Raw genomic sequence first — 20,678 nt, forward strand, 5'->3', positions numbered from 1 at the left:
GTGAGAGATCCCATATCTTTAAGTGCAAAGGTCTTGTGAAGTGTGTTGATGAAATGTTGAATTAGGGATGCATCCGAACCTGTAATAATGAGATCATCGACATACACAAGGATGTAGATGACCGCAGATGAAGAGTGGTGAACGAATAAAGATGTGTCTGAGTGACATGCCCGAAATCCATTGGTGGTGAGATACCGCTTCAATTTGGTGAACCAAGCCCTTGGTGCCTGTTTCAAGCCATATATGGCTTTATTAAGACGACAAACATAATTAGGGTGGTTGCCATCTTCAAAACCTCGTGGCTGCTGCATGTAAACTTGTTCGTTAAGATCTCCGTTAAGGAATGCGTTATTAATATCTAATTGTCTCAGACACCAATTCTTCGAGATGGCAATGGACAATACGAGTCGGATTGTTGTGGGTTTGATGACAGGGCTGAATGTATCAAAGTAATCAAGTCCCGCTTCTTGACTGAAACCCTGTGCTACCAAACGCGCCTTGTAACGATCTAGTGAGCCATCTGCATGTCTTTTTAACCTGTATAGCCACTTACACCCGACGACATTAACGTTAGTAGGACAAGGTACTAATGACCAAGTTTTATTTCTCAACAAGGCATCAAATTCAGTTTGCATAGCTTGTTGCCAGGAAGGAGATTTCATTGCTTGGTTGTAGGTTCTCGGTTCAGGAATGGGTGAAATGGTCATCGTGGAGAGGATTTTGGGTTTTAGAGAGTTGGTTTGAGCTCGAGTGACCATAGGATGACTTTTGTTATTTGCTGGACGATAGTGCGATTGAATGTTGGAGGATGTACGAGATCGAGAACTAGCTGTGGATTGACAATACCTCGGAGATGTGGGTTACGATGAAGGTGTAAGGGAAGTAGGGTCAGGTATAGGTATAGACGAAGGAGTATTGGATCGGGTGGAAGGTCCGGAAGATGGGCTGTTGGGAATAGTGAAGTGGTGTGTTTGGGCCAGAATATTGGGGTCAACATTCGTGGAGGGTGAGGAGACAGAGGAAGTATCACCCGTTGAGAGGTGTAGTGAGGTTGAATACGGAAAGTAATCTTCATTGAAAATTACATGTCTAGCAATATAAATTTTGCTAGAGGGTGAGTGATAGCACAAGTATCCTTTGTGAGTAGGACTATAACCTATGAACACACAAGGGAGAGACCGAAAGTCGACTTTGTGACGGTTGTATGGTCGCAAGAACGGGTAACAAAGACAACCAAATGTCTTGAGAGCACTATAGTTCGGATTTTTGGAATATAGTTTTTGATATGGCGATGAGAAATCAAGGGCCGGCGTTATGGTGCGATTGTGCAAAAAAGTGGCGGTTTTAAATGCATGCTCCCAAAAATGATTTTGGTAAGGTGGATTGGGCAAGAAGAGTTAGACCCTTTTCGACAATAATTCGATGTCGCCGTTCAACGGCTCCGTTTTGTTCGTGTGTGTGTGGACACGTGAGGCGGTGAAGGATTCCATGATTTGTCAAGTATTTAGTGACGTTTCGGAATTCCCCACCCCAGTCGGTTTGAAGTGTTTTGATATTGCAATTGAATTGAGTGCGAATCATAACATGAAATTGAGAGAAAATGTTAAACACTTTATATTTGTGTGACATAAAGTATATCCAAACAAATTTGGTGCAATCATCCACAAAAATAACAAAATAACGATTGCCATTAATAGAAAAATAAGGGGACGGTCCCCAAACATCCGAGTAAACTAAATCAAAGGGGTTGGGAGAAGAAACATGCGTATGTGTGAAGGGTAATTTGTGACTTTTCCCCATGTGACATGGTTCACAGGTTGTTGGAAATTTAGTTGAGGAAGTCGGAAGCTTGTAACTGGAAATTAAGCGCCGAAGAATGGCGGAATGCGGGTGAGCTAGACGACGATGCCAACCATGGATAGTGGTTCTGACACCGGAAAGCGCCATTGAGCATCGTTCTTTATTGGGGGATGAAGGGAGACGGTAGAGACCACGATCAACGTCCCCGTTGAGGAGGGTTTTGCCCTGCACAGACTTAACATGACAGTGAGAATTCCAAAATTCCATGAATACAGGGTTGTCAGATGTTAATTTGGACACACTTATAAGATTTTTTGTGATTTTGGGGACGACAAGGACAGATGGCATACGAAGGCCATGTAAAGAAGTTGAGCCTATGTGAGAAATAGACAGGTTATTACCATTGCCTACTTGCAGTTTGTCTGGGCCATGGTACTCATCAGTAGCATTGAGCTTGTTGAAATCATTGGTGACATGATCTGTGGCACCTGTGTGAAAGTACCAGGCAGGATCAACAACGGTGGAGGGGCTGTGATGACTGGCATAGTGAGCCTGGCGCTGACCAGCTCTTGGATTTGGCCTTCGTGACGGATAATCTGTTTGATTGTCCCGCTGCCAACAATCTACTGCTTCATGCCCTAATTTGTTACAGATTTGACAAAGAGGGCGTTGCTTCCTGCGATTGTCACTGGATCGATTGTTAGATTGAGGAGAATTGGAGGAACCATTACCGAAATTATATCGTGGAGAAGAACGATTGGCAGTGAGAGCAAGTGTATTTGTGGGCAAGCTTGGAGATTGATTGAGTGCGGCCTGTCTATTGAGTTCTTGCTCCAGACGAGATTCCTCAAGGAGTAGCATGCCAGTAACATCGTCGAGTGAATCGTTGGTGTCTCGCATCATGTAGGCCGTCACAAACGGGCCGTAAGAGGAGTCCAAGCCCGCAAGGATGTGACCGATTAGGTCTTCAGTAGAAATTGGGTTGAGCGTTTCAGCTAGGGAATTAGCAATCGCTCGTTTTTTGTCGATGTAATCAAGCATTGAAGAGGAACCCTTGGTCATCGATTGGAGTTCTGCTCTCATTTGCATCCGTCGTGCCTTGCTTTGAGCCTGAAAAGTTTTGTCAATTTTTGACCAAGCTTCATGAGAGGTCTTGGTAGTGGCGATAATGGCAAGAGCAGTTTCGGTGACTGTGGATTTGAGCCAGAGAAGGACAAAGCTGTCCCTTTTCGCCCACAATTGAAACTCCGGATTTGGGTGATGGGTAATTTTGCCATCATCTGCAGTGACGCCAATAGTTGCCTCCGGTGGATTATTGGATAACACGAATTCAGCAAGATCAAAGGTGGCTAGGGCTGAGAGAATGGTGGATCGCCAGAGGGGGTAGTTGTTGCGGTCCAACTTGATGGAGATGGAGGGGATTTGGAAGTTGAGTGCGCCGGTGGTGGAGGCGAGACCTAAAAGCTGATTGTTATGAGCCATTGGAAAGGATCGGATATTATTGGTGTAGCTCTGATACCATATAAACGAAAGAATTGCTGAATAATACTACTCTCTCTTCATCCAATAATACAATGAGTATATATATACAAGGACTGACAACTAACACCTTAAGACTCGGTATACATACTACCACTATGCTACAGTTACATGACTAAGTCTACACACATGTTGATTTATAATTGACATGTGTTGATTATCGTTATTAGGGTACAACCAATCAACCATCACACGATTCTGTTATAACTGTTAACAAGAATATGTCATGTAGTTAAGCATTATCTTATTTTTTGTTGTATTATGTTTTCTTAAAAATGTCAAGTTAAGGGTAAGGTTTTCTTATTTTGATGCCTTTTTATATTATTGACCTTGTTATGTATAGTTGGAAATCGGGTGTTACTGTTAGGAGGTAATATGAGCTAAGGTGAGCATAATGTCGGTACCCGACTAAATTGCTAGGAATCGGCGAATCTTGAAAGGATGAAGTGCTCACAAAAGGTATTTTTTTTTCTTTGGAACCGGTTCTAGAAACCTATGGAACTGAGAATTGAGTCGGATTTGCAGTTTTGTTAATTTTTTCAAATTTAAAAGAAAAAAAGGTAATTACAAGAATAATGACTATTAGTGACGACAGGCGTCGCCGCTAAAGGTCCCGATTGTCGCCGCTAATACCGTTAGCGGCGACAGGTCGCCGCTAAAGGGTCGCCGCTGTTGGTCGTCGCTAATACCCAATTTGTCGCTGCTAATGTTTACCGTCGCTGCTAATACCATGTCGCCACTAATACTTTCTGTCGCCACTAAAAGTGTCGCCGCTAATTGTAGTTTTCTCTTTTTTTTAGTTTTTTTTAAACATTCTTTCCATATACAAAACAAACCTTATAAAATTATAAAACTATTATAAATTATAAAAACTTTATAAAAACATATAACCAAAAACACATCCATACATACACAATACACATACAAAAACATATACATACATATACAAAAACACATATACATACATAATACACATATAAAAACACTCATATATATATATATATATACTAATACACAAATACATGCATATACAAAAAACACATTCTACATATAAATGAGTTCATAGAAGAGAGAAGATGGAAGGAGCTGAAGGGGGAAGAAGGGATTGATGGAGGAAGGAGTTGAAGGAGGAGGAAGGAGCTGAAGGGGGTTATATCTGCGAAGGGCATTAGCGGCGACGCCTTTTAGCGGCGACACGTTGAGTATTAGCGGCGACATATAGAGTATTAGCGGCGACACCTTTAGGGGGAATTTTGATGGTCAAAATTTTTGAGTATTATCGGCGACATCTTTGGGGGGAAACTTTGGCGGTCAAAATTTTTGAGTATTAGCGGCGACACTGTCGCCGCTATTGGTATGTACATTATCGATTTTCAGTCGTTGGATTCGGGACAAAATCAACAGCTAAGGTTTCACCTCATATTTCGATGCGGATCGGGGTCGATGAGCATTAGCGACGACACTTTTAGCGGCAACAGCCACCTTTAGCGGCGACACATAACGCGAAAATTATGTGTCGCCGCTAATGCCCATTATTATTGATTATCTGTAAGTCGGACTCATCTGATAGGTAAATTGTGGCTAACAACAAAATTTTGAATTTTGAATGTGACAATGTTTAAACTCTAAATTTCAATTATAAAATTATGTGCCTCAGACGTTAGGTACTTAGGTTCCATCTTGTGCCTTGGTTTTCTAAAATGTAGTTGTTAGAAAATTTAAAACTATTAACCAACCATTAGTCCATCAAAAAGTATGAACCGAAAACATTCCGCCATTATAAATGATAAACACTAATCATATTAAAGGACAAAAACCAAGTAACTAACCAAAAAATTTGATTGCTATAAACAATATCTAATCGTCCAATCCAGAAAACTGATACATCCAAGACATGAAAAGCCAAGATTCATGCAATTTATAAAATTAATTAATTGCTAATTAGTTGCGCTACAGTTAAACATTTATTTTTGAACAACATATATATTATTAAAAAACTAGCAAGAAGTTAGAAAAGACTCGTTACAAAAGAATAAACACGAAAACATGATTGTGAAGCCAGACACTCCAACCAATCTTAGCTTTAAAGAGTTAACCAATGTTGGATAAACCCAATAATTCAATACACGACAAGACACAATACGATACTACAAAACACGGCACATGTTTTTTGTATATGGGTTTTGAAAATTCATGTATTGTGTTTATTTTTATTGACGCACATTTCAAATTCGTATTTCTTGTCTTATACGCACCATACACGAATTTACCAATTTAAACATGTATAAAATCTGATAAAAATCATGTGACATGCAACACTAATCAGACATTGATAATATACAAATTAATATCTTTTGACATGTTAGTTTTTGCTTCATATACAATAGTTTAAGATAAATTCTTTTGTAATTGCGCTAAATTCGTGTAATATGGTTAAAAACATGTTGTGTTTGTGTCATGCCAAATGTCTTATACAGATTAATTTTGTGGACGAGTTCGTGTTTGATATACATACACGACATGTAAGTTTGTGTCCTACCCGTGATATGATACGATGACACGAATTGCTAAGTCTAACGACTGTTATATAAGTCCACCCTGATTAGGAAGAGCATACATTATGTTGTCATAAATGTCAAAACAACTCAACAATGCTAAATAAACATATTTCAAGGTGTTACAAAGATTCATGTAATTGGAAATATGAATAGCCCATCAACGACTTTATTGTAAACTAATCTCAATAGTGTATGCTTTATTGTTATACTAATGTAATGGAACTATGAAACTAGGGAGCACAGTAAATGAACTACTTTTATATCACTAAAGTTGATCACTAAATATTTAAACAAATAATACAAAGATCCAATCCCTAAACTACAGTTAATTGTGCCAATAACTAGATTTTCTTTTGTTTCCAACATGTAGCAATCCTACAACATCACGATCCGAATCTATGAAATAATCCATTATTAAACTTAACAATATAAAGTTATAAAAGTATATGATGACTAACGAATTAAAGGCTACCTCCACATCTCTTTCTCATTTATGTATAAATTAGGCGTATACTCGCGTGTTGCGTAAGATTAGTATAACATGATAAGATTGACGATTTGAATTTCAAAAGAGACTTACATGGAAAATATTGAGGGTGAACATATTAACTGAAAACCACACCAAAACCGAATCAACCAATATAATTGAACAATTACTAAAAGATGGTGTGATTTCTAATACTGATTAACCGAATATAGTTGCTCACATTTTATAGTAATATAGTTTTTATCGCAATGGTTTTTTTTGTTTCTCACATTTTGTAGAAATGTATTTTTATTTTCATATTATTTTGAACCATTATCGTTAACCGATATTAATCGATGACCGAACACCATTAACCAAGGTTCTAAAAAGCTCATCATAGCTCCACCATGGCACGCCATGACTCCAAGGCTTGTACGTGCCGCCAAACTTTACCAAAACATTGCCTTGACTCATATATGTGTATAGAAATAAATAATAGTTGAAAATACATACAAAAATATGAATTATATACAAAATTGCCGTCTTAAGTCACGCCTTACAAATGATATGGCTCGCCAAGGCTCGGAAAAACTTGAGACTTGACATTTTCGCTTAGTCATGTCTTACGTTATTTAGAAATTTGCCAGTAACCGACTAAAATGTTAACCAATTCACATTGGCTACCAAAATTCATTAACCGATTGAAATGGTTATGATTTGGTTTTGGCATATAACCGACCCATACACACCCCTAGAAAATATAGCATATATATAAATTTTAATCAATTATTTTTTGAAGCAACATATATAATATGATCGATAACATGTATACAATATAATTTTCATTAACGATTCAACCACAACATGCAACAATTGTATTAAAAGAATACTATAACCAAAAAAATATAAAAAAGAATTAACATATAACAAACATATAAATTAAAAGCTCTACCATAATAAAATAATTCAAAAAACGGTCAAAATACTTCAAACCATCACAAAAATCTTTAAACTTGTTTTCTTTTTCAGTTGTATGTGATTTATATGATTGTCTACATACAATATTGATCTTTTATAGTAATATTTTCATTAAATGCATATTAAACTTAATATATATGTTATAAAACTTTTGAGTGTTTAAGTCATTATTAAGAAGAATTTTGAGTGGTATTAATTAAAATAGGGGGTTTCAAATGAATATTACACTAAAATGTTATAAAATATTATAATTATTTTAAATATACCATACGACACACAAACACACACACACACACACATATATATATATATATATATATGTGTGTGTGTGTGTGTATGTGTGTGTATACATTTTATAATTTCTTCTATATAAGTGAAACAAAGATAAAACTTGTGTAGCAAGACTTTTCCAAGAGAATTGGTTTTGCCATCCAGAAAGGGCTAGCGACGCAACTTGTTGCCCATTTGCCTTCAATCGATATGTATTAAATTATATTTTTCTAATTAAATAAATCTTTTTTATTAAAAGATAAAGGTACCTAAATAAAACAAATATAATTTTTTTACTCTATCATAACATAAACCATAAGGTTAAATGTACATCTATGTTTAACGTGGATATGATGCATACAACAAAAAAACGCCAACAATTAAAGTATCGATCATTCTCATATTTTTCTTCCCGTAAACACCATAAACATAAAGTAAAATACAAACTAAAATACAATTACAAATATAAAGTACAATTACAACCACCCATAAACGAAAACTAAAATATAATTACAAACATAAAGTTACCACACAACCACCACATTGCACAATAATCTTCATATAACATAAACAAAAGGATATTAATATATAAAAAGACTATTATGAACCGAATCATAATATTAGACATCCACTACAATTAAATATACAATATCCGACCACCATTTTTTTTAAAATCCATAACACAACAAATCATAATTTGCCTTTTCTATATAAAAACACAATGTAATCAACATTTTTCTTACATGAGTGATTAGAGAAGTGTGGTGCAATGTTGTTAAAATTGTAATGATTCAAGTTGGCGACATTATAAACTAAGAAGATGCAGAAAGAATTTCACTCAAAGTGAGATGTTTAGGAAACCAAGAACTAAAGAGAGAAACAAAGATTCATAAATCACATGTAACAACTTATATAACATGTTTGATGTATAAACAATTAATAATCATTACTAAAATGCATTTGAAAAGTCATTGGAGAATATGAAAAAACATGGAAGTTTCAAATCAATATGGTGCTTGGAAATTTGACTCTTTTATAAGTTTTGAGAATATGAAAGGACAAAGAAGTTTCAAATCAATGTAATGCTTAGAAAAAATGCTAGCTATATAAGATATATATAGATTCATTTTCAATATTGCCCCTACATATTCTAAACTTAACATATTTAGTTATTTATTATGTCCTTGAATTCGACCATACACAACACATAAACTAGATGCCAATAAATACCATGCATATTTCTTGGCTATTCAATACATTACAATGATTATCTATGTTTTGCTCACACCACTTCCAAGATTATTGTATCTAGAAATGTCAAATTCATCAAGTCAATATTTCCTTATGCCTCTCTACCTTCTACTTTCCCTCGATCATGAGCATGTCTGATTGTCTGACACAGAGCGTTTGGGAGCTTCTAGCATTTGAAAAAACCCTCAGTTCTGAACAAAAAATCTTGTTTGGCACTACAAGTTTAGCATTTAGTTTAAAAAAATGCTTGAAATCTAAGGGCTTGTTTGGAAAAACTAGCTAGTAGCAGGCAACGAGTGTGGTAGTGAGTAGCTGATAACATTTTGTCAACCGATGGTGAGACCTAGTTGGCACTAGCTCTCAACCAGAGGTTGGAAAACATGTTGAACCAAATGACATTTCCTTGCCTCTTCACAGATCTAGTAAGGTTAGCCAACCACCTAAGTTTTATGGTTTCCATATAACTGTGGATGAGAACACATTGATCAGTAATAGAACGTTGGCCAATCTAGATGAGCCGACTAACTACAAGGCAGCCATGACGAGCCCTAAGGCTGCTCAATAGAAAGAAGGCGTGGACAACAAGATTTAGTCCATGATACATAACCAATTTTGGAATTTGGTTTATCTAACACTTGGTTTTAAGACAATACGATGTAAATGGATCTTTAAGAAGAAGACCAATATGGATGAGAATGTACACACATTCAAGGCAAGGTTGGTGGTAAAGGGTTAGATTCAGATTCAAGGAATTGGTTGTGAGGATATGTTTTCACCAATAGGCAAGATAAATTCTATTTGGATACTACTCGCAATAGCTGCTTTTCATGACTATGAAATATGTAAATTGGATGTTAAAACAACTTTCCTTAATGAGAAACTTTCTAAGGATGTGTTGTAAGATCCCAATTTTCGAGTAAAAAAAATTTCATTTTTAATTAAGTAATTTATAAAATCGTTTACTGAAAACATTTTCGATATCATATCAATCCATAAACCATCATAAACATGTCTCAAAAAAAACATCGAACAGTAATAAAAATCAGAGTACAATCCCAGAACACTCAATGCGGAAATCATGTGTGTGTGATGCGCTGCTACGTCGCCGACACCTTCCCCTTGGATGAAGAGGTACCTAAAACCAAAACTGAAACTGTAAGCACAAAGCATAGTGAGTTTCCCCATCATACCACATACTATACAGTTATACATGCTGCCGGGAAATTCGGGGGTGCCCGACCTACCCATGACAAACCATTCTGTGGTGCTGACTACCCGTGTCAAGCCATTCTGGGGTGCTGACTACCCGTGTCAGGCCATTATGGGGTGCCTTCCTACCCTCCAGTCTATCTCACCCGGTCACAGGGACTATTTCTCCCCTACTACTATCACATAATAACATATCATAAACATGTTGTCAGACATATCTGCGGTGTCCGACCTACTCTTCGGTCCTAACAACCGATCGGGGGACTAATCCCCTCCTACTGCCACTATCACATAGAACATAACATACTGGCACATAGAACATATCAAGTAATAGCAAACCAGACAATTATCACAGAGACAATCATCTCAACTGTAATCTACTATTAGTGGGTCGGCCTTGGTGCCTTAGACCCACTTCTACTGGAAGGTAACTCACCTCGTAAACTGCGTGTCGAACCTCGCAGAGGAAACCTCTAACAACTGTTCCAATAACTCCCGGCAATCAGAGACACATAACACTCAATCAGAGTCTATAACACTACTCAGGGTAAAATGACCGTTTTATCCTTCAGTCTAATTGGGACATACTTAAGTCCCGATTCTAGCTTATCAATCCTAGCTCTCTTACGGCCCATTAAGGATTGCCTAAGGGCCCACTCATTGTTCAATTTCTGAATTAGACCTTATTTTCCCTAAATGGGCCCAAAAATTCCCAAGTCCAATATAATAATCCTCAAGGGCCCAATACTCATGTTCCTTATTCCTAAATCCAAAATGATACTTCACAGTGGGCCATGGGACCAAAAGTCCAAGCCCATCCTCTTAGGGCCTAAAAGCCTAATTTTATGAATCTGCATGTGTACGCGCGGCGTACCAGGCTGGACTTGACCAAGACGAGGAGTTTGTGTGACATCCCCAAAATCACGGCCAGAAAAGACCGATTTTATTTATGCTTTATAAAAATCAGAGTACTTCTTTTCATAAAAATGTTGCGGAATTTGTTCCCAGAAAAATACGATAAATACGTTATCAAAACATTTTCGAAGAAATGTATTTTATTTATGTTAAAATGTTTGGGATGTCATCGTCAATACAGAAACATAAGCATAAACAGAACTTACATTTATTTACACTAGTGGTCTACATCTCTTTAATCTCTCAGTGTGACTTCATATCAATACCTGTGATGTAAATAAACTGAGTGGGTCAGGTTGGGAAACCTGGTGAGTACATAGGGATTTCAATCCCACAATGTTATACCATATATATAGTTTAAAACCCACAAAATATACAATTTCACCATATATATATATATATATATATATATATATATATATATATATATATATATATATATATATATATATATATATATAACAACCACCCCGTCAATCCTCGCAACGAGGCTATCCATACTCTCGGACTAAGATTAGTCGTGTTACCTACTCCATACTCCCGGATCAGAAATAAACGAATTTACCTAGCTCTCTTACGGCCCATTAAGGATTGCCTAAGGGCCCACTCATTGTTCAATTTCTGAATTAGACCTTATTTTCCCCAAATGGGCCCAAAAATTCCCAAGTCCAATATAATAATCCTCAAGGGCCCAATCTTGGCCCAAAAAGGCCCAATACTCATGTTCCTTATTCCTAAATCCAAAATGATACTTCACAGTGGGCCATGGGACCAAAAGTCCAAGCCCATCCTCTTAGGGCCTAAAAGCCTAATTTTATGAATCTGCATGTGTACGCGCGGCGTACCAGGCTGGACTTGACCAAGACGAGGAGTTTGTGTGACATCCCCAAAATCACGGCCAGAAAAGACCGATTTTATTTATGCTTTATAAAAATCAGAGTACTTCTTTTCATAAAAATGTTGCGGAATTTGTTCCCAGAAAAATACGATAAATACGTTATCAAAACATTTTCGAAGAAATGTATTTTATTTATGTTAAAATGTTTGGGATGTCATCGTCAATACAGAAATATAAGCATAAACAGAACTTACATTTATTTACACTAGTGGTCTACATCTCTTTAATCTCTCAGTGTGACTTCATATCAATACCTGTGATGTAAATAAACTGAGTGGGTCAGGTTGGGAAACCTGGTGAGTACATAGGGATTTCAATCCCACAATGTTATACCATATATATAGTTTAAAACCCACAAAATATACAATTTCACCATATATATATATATATATATATATATATATATATATATATATATATATATATATATATATATATATAAACAACCACCCCGTCAATCCTCGCAACGAGGCTATCCATACTCTCGGACTAAGATTAGTCGTGTTACCTACTCCATACTCCTGGATCAGAAATAAACGAATTTACCAAATCCATACTCTCGGACTAGGGACGAATGACTAATCCATACTCTCGGATTAATGATGAATGATTATGCCTAATCCATACTCTCGGACTAGGGACAATGACTAATCCATACTCTCGGATTAATGACGAATGATTATGCCTAATCCATATTCTCGGACTAGGGACAATGACTATGTCTAATCCATACTCCCAGATAAGCGACATATACTAACTTCTATTCTATGTGTTTAACTCACCTGTACTCGTAAGAATATACTACCCAATATTCCTCATATTTAATTTAGGTCTACTCTTTATCCTAAATTATCAAATATAATCATGTATGTTCTTTAACATGAATTTCAAGCAACATCAATTAACTCGTACATAAACATATAATTAATACTTCAATCAATACTTGTATTAAAATCATGTTCATGAAAGGGACTATGCACTCACTTGATAGGTGGTGACTCAGCACTCGGACAACGCTTCGATACTCTCAAAACAACTTTCCTTCGATAAAACCTAGTACCAATACCACTAGGGTTTAGTCTAACGATAACTGCGACAAATTAATTAGTCTGACTATTATTAAGCATTAATAACGCTCAATACAACTCATAATAATAGCCCAAATAATTATTTGAAGGACCTAATAACATTCTTATAATTATTTGAAATCTATATTAAAAAGTGCGTAAACGTAGCACCCTTTCAGTGAATTTTATCGAAAACCGGAAGTTAATTGGAGAAGCGTTTCGAAACCGAAAGGCTCTTTTTCTCGGGACTCCGGAAGCCTCGGGGCTTCCCTCGGGGGCTAGGGGTTTTATCTAGGGCTTAGGGGGGTTTGGGGAGCTAGAGAGAGAAAGAATATAGAGAGAGAAGGAGATTTTGGTGTGAAAATGGAGGCAGCCTCGACCTCCTTTTATAGCCGCGAGGCCTTCACTACGCGGGGCGTAGATCCGAAGTACGCAGCGCGTACTTCTGATGCCGTACCGACGTGTCGATGATCAGCTGGGGCGATGTGGGCGAAGCTGGACCGAGAATGGCTAAGCGAACGCGGCGCGTACGAGACCGAACGCTGGGCGTAGCGAGGGCGACGTGTTCTTCATCCGAAGCGAGATCTGATCAGCGATGGACGGCCCACAATGCGCCACGTCATCAGCTCCTTATCAGCCTTCCTGAATTGCATTCTCTACTTCTAAAAATCATAACTTTCGCATACGAGCTCCGGTTTCGATGTTCTTTATATCCACACGAAGGTGGGAACGTACTCTACAACATTCGTTTAGACTTTGTCGGCTAATTTTGGCTCGATTTTAAATTTTATATTATTAACAGGCCAGGACAAAATTGGTCCGTTAAATCCTCATAACTTATTCATCCGACATCCGTTTTCGCCCATCTTTTTCTCGTTACGCTACTCTCAACGAGATCTTCGATTCTCGTTTAGGTCGTGTTGGCTAAAAACCGCTCGATCAAATATTCGAATTTCAGGCTGTACATTGCTAGTTTGAAACTTCGAAAAATCATAACTTCTTCATACGAAGTCAGATTTGGGCGTTCTTTTTATAGATGTTCTTAGTTTAACATATTCTACCACTTTTGTTTAGATCGCTAAGGCTAAATCTCGCTCTATCGTAAATTCATTATTTACGCTTTCTGGTATCGTGCCGGTTCTGACGCAAAACTTCGACGGGTCATAACTTCTTCGTTATAACTCGGATTTCGGCATTCTTTATATGCACGAAAACCTTGTAACATACTCTAAAACTTGGTTAAGATTATTTATTCTAAATAATCTTTTGTCGAAAAGTCGGTTTCGACCCCTATTGCCTCTAATTTGACTAGCCCGGATCTACGGGCGTTACAATTATCTCCCCCTTAGGATGATTACGTCCCGGAATCATCAACGAAACAGGGTCTTATAATGACTCCATACATCATCTCTTCGTCCTAGGTAATTATAAATTATGTATTCCTTCAAGTCTATCTCTTAGACTCATTGACTGTAAGCAGTACTCGATCGTACACCTGCTCTCTACCTCAGGTTAGACTCCAAATTATGATCTTTAAGTCACAATCTCGATCCTTACTGGATATGAACTTGAGATAAGTTCTTTTATTACTACTATAGATCGATGTGTCATATTCTAATGACCTATCATCGTATGTTGCAACACTTAAACTTAGGTCTCTTAGAGTTAAATTCTAAAACAAGTTATGCCTTCCTTCATGTTCTAATGTGATATAATCACACTTTAACATTTGGCATTTCTAGCTACCAACTTCTTTAACAACGAGCGTGATATTTCTATTGATCGCTTTGACTTCAATCGTTTGGTTTAAGTCGGACGCTACATCGACCTTTATTTTCTAAACCACATAGCATACTTAGCGTAGTCAGACTCAATTAGATATGACCACTAGGGTTGGATTATCAACAATCTTCTTAGTCATTACCGAAACGATGGTAACAACACACTTGAATAAAACGAAATCAATTACTAGTTTTTTTTTGGTAACCTTGTGACTTTCCCTGATCCAAGTGTGAGTCCTGTGCTTCCGGTAGTATAGGCCTCTACCACCATTCACACCTACTCATACTCATCCCAAGTATTGTCCCGCAGTTTTTTCCAAGTCACCATACAAGAAAACCATACAACAACTTAACACATCAGATAATAAAACAAAGGTTTTATATTATTTCTTGAAACTATTACATAGGTGTTCAAGTTCACCCTAGACTGTGCCTCTAACGGGCTACATCGTGAGATATTATCTACACGATTACTCCATAACTTGATCCTCGGATGTCAAGCCTTCACTCCTGAATCCTCGCATTGTCATCTGCTTCGTCAAGGATCATTTGAAATGCTCTCGCCTTTGGCTTTGGTGGCATATTTGGCTTTGTATCCCCTTCTCTCTTTGGGCAGTCTTGTTTGAAGTGTCCTTCTTCTCCACACTTAAAGCAGACTTCTCTCTTGGTTGTGCATTCGTTGGCGTAATGACCAGTCTTCCCGCATTTAAAGCATGTCGTATATTTAGAGCATTTCCCGATGTGCTTCTTTCTGCACTTGTCACACCATTGAGTTCCTTCTTCAGACTTCGAGAATTTTCTCTTCTCGCTGGACCTTGAAGATCCTTCAAACTTTCTCTTATCACCAACCTCCATCTTACTGGTGGCTCTTCCCTTGATCATATCCTCAACAGACTTGGCAGCCCAGATAGCTGCCTTTAGAGTAGGTGCTTGACGCACTGGCACCGTGTACTCCCATGGAAGTCCTTTTGCGTACTTGTCGATTTTCGTCAGCTCATCCGGAACAAGACGCAAGGCGAACTCCATCTTCTCTGTGAAGTTGTTGGTGTATTCATCAATAGACGTGCTTCCTTTCTTCAAGGTAAGGAATTGGTTTTCTAGCTCAAGCAAATTTTAGGCTGAGCAGTATTTACGTTTGAACTACACCAAAAACTCTGCCTATGTCAGTTGCAGGGGCTCATTGGGGCTTAGAGTCTTCCCCAGAGTGTTCCACCAATGAACCGCACCTCCTCTGAACTGGCGTACCGCAAACGTTGTTTGTAGTTTGCCTCTGCAACCACACGTCATGAAAGCTAACTCCATCTCCGAGATCCAATCCATGACCCCAATCGGATCTTCCTTTCCAGTGAAAGTCGATGGCTTGCAGGTCTGAAAATCCTTGTACTTGCATCCATTCCTCTCGACTTTGTCATCTTGATTGTTCCTTCTAATCATCGGTGGATCAGCTTGACCAACGGTCCTGCTGTCGTAACCTTCCTCGGACTACCCGTCATTCAGCTCGGGCTGCTCAATAGGCATCGTAAGTTCCTCTCGAGCTTGTTGAAGTAAACGCCTTGTTTCCCCCATTTGACGATCCAACATCACCTGGATCATCGCTTGCACTCCGGCCATCGTTATTGGCTCAGCAGCGGCTACCACAACCGGTATCTGCTCAATCACTGGGGGTTGGTTTCTGTTCCCATTTGCGTTCACGTTTCCGCTACGGGTTCTTGCCATCTTGATCTATACACCGAATAAGGTGAATCTAGATCTTTACTTAGGATTGACGGTTAAATCATCCTGATCACTCCGAAACGTTTATATGCTAGTTCTAATATCGTAGTCGTACGTTTAGAATCCTAAACACATAAGGTTTCCAGATCCGGTCGACAACAGACCATAGATCCGAACAGCTAACAGCATATCAGGCACAAGTATTTAGCACATAAAAGCATTTTAGGCATAATTCCTAAAATAAGCTATTGCTCACACCTCACAATCATCGCTTAGTATTCTAAGTTTAAGTCTAGAAATAAATCCATATTCCTAGTTCGCTTAAACTAATGCTCTGATACCAACTATGACATCCCCAAAATCACGGTCAGAAAAGACCGATTTTGTTTATGCTTTATAAAAATCAGAGTACTTCTTTTCATAAAAATGTTGCGGAATTTGTTCCTAGAAAAATACGATAAATACGTTATCAAAACATTTTTGAAGAAATGTATCTTATTTATGTTAAAATGTTTGTGATGTCATCGTCAATACAGAAACATAAGCATAAACAGAACTTACATTTATTTACACTAGTGGTCTACATCTCTTTAATCTCTCAGTGTGACTTCATATCAATACCTGTGATGTAAATAAACTGAGTGGGTCAGGTTGGGAAACCTGGTGAGTACATAGGGATTTCAATCCCACAATGTTATACCATATATATAGTTTAAAACCCACAAAATATACAATTTCACCATATATATATAAACAACCACCCCGTCGATCCTCGCAATGATCTATCCATACTCTCAGACTAAGATTAGTCGTTTTACCTACTCCATACTCCCGGATCAGAAATAAACGAATTTACCAAATCCATACTCTCGGACTAGGGACGAATGACTAATCCATACTCTCGGATTAATGATGAATGATTATGCCTAATCCATACTCTCGGACTAGGGACAATGACTAATCCATCCTCTCGGATTAATGACGAATGATTATGCCTAATCCATATTCTCGGACTAGGGACAATGACTATGTCTAATCCATACTCCCGGATAAGTGACATATACTAACTTCTATTCTCTGAGTTTCACTCACTTGTACTCGTAAGAATATACTACCCAATATTCCTCATATTTAATTTAGGTCTACTCTTTATCCTAAATTATCAAATATAATCAGGTATGTTCTTTAACACGAATTTCAAGCAACATCAATTAACTCGCACATAAACATATAATTAATACTTCAATTAATACTTGTATTAAAATCATGTTCATGAAAGGGACTATGCACTCACTTGATAGGTGGTGACTCAGCACTCGGACAACGCTTCGATACTCTTAAAACAACTTTCCTTCGATAAAACCTAATACCAATACCACTAGCGTTTAGTCTAACGATAACCGCGACAAATTAATTAGTCTGACTATTATTAAGCATTAATAACGCTCAATACAACTCATAATAATAGCCCAAATAATTATTTTAAGGACCTAATAACATTCTTATAATTATTTGAAAGCTATATTAAAAACTGCGTAAGCGTAGCACACTTTCAGTGAATTTTATCGAAAACTGGAACTTAATTGGAGCAGCGTTTCGAAACCGAAAGGCTCTTTGTCTCGGGACTCCGGAAGCCTCGGGGCTTCCCTCGGGGGCTAGGGGTTTTATCTCGGGCTTAGGGGGGTTTGGGGAGCTAGAGAGAGAAAGAATATAGAGAGAGAAGGAGATTTTGGTGTGAAAATGGAGGCAGCCTCGGCCTCCTTTTATAGCCGCGAGGCCTTCACTACGCGGGGCGTAGATCCGAAGTACGCAGCGCGTACTTCCGATGCCGTACCGACGTGTCGATGATCAGCTGGGGCGACGTGGGCGAAGCTGGACCAAGAATGGCTAGCGAACGCGGCGCGTACGAGACCGAACGCTGGGCGTAGTGAGAGCGACGTGTTCTTCATCCGAAGCGAGATCTGATCAGCGATGGACGGCCCACAATGCGCCACGTCATCAGCTCCTTATCAGCCTTCGCAAATTGCATTCTCGACTTCTAAAAATCATAACGTTCGCATACGAGCTCCGGTTTCGACGTTCTTTATATCCACGCGAAAGTGGGAATGTACTCTACAACTTTTGTTTAGACTTCGTCGGCTAATTTTGGCTCGATTGTAAATTTTATACTATTAACGGGCCGAGACAAAAAGATGGTCCGTTAAATCCTCATAGCTTCTTCATCCGACATCCGTTTTCGCCCATCTTTTTCTCGTTACGCTACTCTCAACGAGATCTTCGATTCTCGTTTAGGTCGTGTCGGCTAAAAACCGCTCGATCAAATATTCGAATTTCAGGCTGTACATTGCTAGTCTAAAACTTCGAAAAATCATAACTTCTTCATACGAAGTCAGATTTGGGCGTTCTTTTTATCGATGTTCTTAGTTTAACATATTCTACCACTTTTGTTTAGATCGCTAAGGCTAAATCTTGCTCTATCGTAAATTCACTATTTATGCTTTCTGGTATCGTGCCGGTTCTGACGCGAAACTTCGACGGGTCATAACTTCTTCGTTATAACTCGGATTTCGGCATTCTTTATATGCACGAAAACCTTGTAACATTCTCTAAAACTTGGTTATGATTATTTATTCTAAATTATCTTTTGTCGAAAGTCGTTTTCGACCCCTATTGCCTCTAATTGACTAGCCCGGATCTACGGGCGTTATAGTTTGACCAAGTACATGCGGCGTACCAGGGAGTATGCCCAGCGTACTGTCCAACTTCTTTGGGACTTCATTCATGACTTAATCCATTAAGTCTTTACGTCCAAAATGCAGATCTAGGTCCTTTTAGACCTCGTAAACCATAAAGTCATGAACGTTATGTGCTTGCATGCAGGGTTGGGGTTAAAACATGATTTTGGTTCTTTTAATAAACTTTAATACTCACAAACAGTTGAATTGTTGTAGCTTAACCACCAAGGTTCGATTTTTATGACTCTTAGTGCCTCTAAGAGCCCCAAAAGACAACTATTATGGTCTGAAATCATTAAGATGCAAGAAGCTTCAACAATGGAGTCCAAAAGTAACTTTAAACACCCCCATAAACAAATCTAAGAATATAATGGCCAAGGTTGGAACTTGATACCCCAATAAGTCAGAAATGGTGCTAATCTTCTGGATCTACAAGCTCTTGGTGGATCCTTGCTCTTTCTTCAAGTTCCATTTTCTTCCAAAGCACCAAAACTACACCAAAAACTCTCAAATAGCTCCCAAATCACAAGAACACCCAAAAGTAGGCCATGGTTTTTGTGGAGGTTGTATGAGGGTGGAGGGAGGCTGAACCACAAGGGTAATGTTCTTTATATAGGTAGTAAACCCTAATTTTTAGGGTTTAAAGAGTTGCACACGTATGTTGGGCATAATCATGGTACGCTGGGCGTACGTGCTTGGCCTCCGCGCTTCCTTTCCACGAGTATGCTGGGTGTACACGATAATGTACGCCTCGCGTACACAGCTTCCTCAGCCCACTAGCAAGGCCCAAAGGTCAAATCCCAAACCAAACCACACCACACTTCAATTAGGATGAATAATAATAATACCTGGAAAATCCCAGATGCTACAAATCTCCCCCACCTGAATTAGACTTTGTCCTCGAAGTCCGTTGCCGCTACTGAAAATAACTCGGGATAGTGCTCTCTCATCTCATCCTCCGGCTCCCAAGTCCATTCTGAGCCTTTGCGGTGCTGCCACTGTACCTTCACCAGCTCGACTTCCTTGTTCCTCAGCATCTTCGTCTTCCTCTCTAGAATGGCTATTAGTCGCTCGATTTAGTTCAGGCTATCATCCACCTAAATATCCTCGAGAGGTACCACTGTAGAGTCAAGTACCAAGCATTTTCGTAGCTGGGAGATGTGGAAGGTGCTATGAATCCGATTAAGCTCGGCTGGGAGATCCAACCTATATGCCACCTTGACCACCCGGGCCACAACCCTGAAAGGACCGATGTACCTGGGGCCCAACTTGCCCCGCTTCCTGAACCGAATGATAGTTGTTATTATAGGAAAACTCAACCAAAGGAAGGTAAGTATCCCAACTACCTCCAAAAACTAAAACACATGCCCGCAGCATGTCCTCCGGAGTTTGGATGGTCCGCTCACTCTGACCATCCGTCTGTGGGTGAAAAGCAGTGCTGAAGTGCAGATGAGTACCCAACTTGTCGTGAAACTTCTTCTAGAATCTGGAAGTAAAC

Source organism: Lactuca saligna, chromosome 9, assembly GCF_052625555.1.
Source record: "Lactuca saligna cultivar CGN05327 chromosome 9, ASM5262555v1, whole genome shotgun sequence".
NCBI classification, from domain to species: Eukaryota; Viridiplantae; Streptophyta; class Magnoliopsida; order Asterales; family Asteraceae; genus Lactuca; species Lactuca saligna.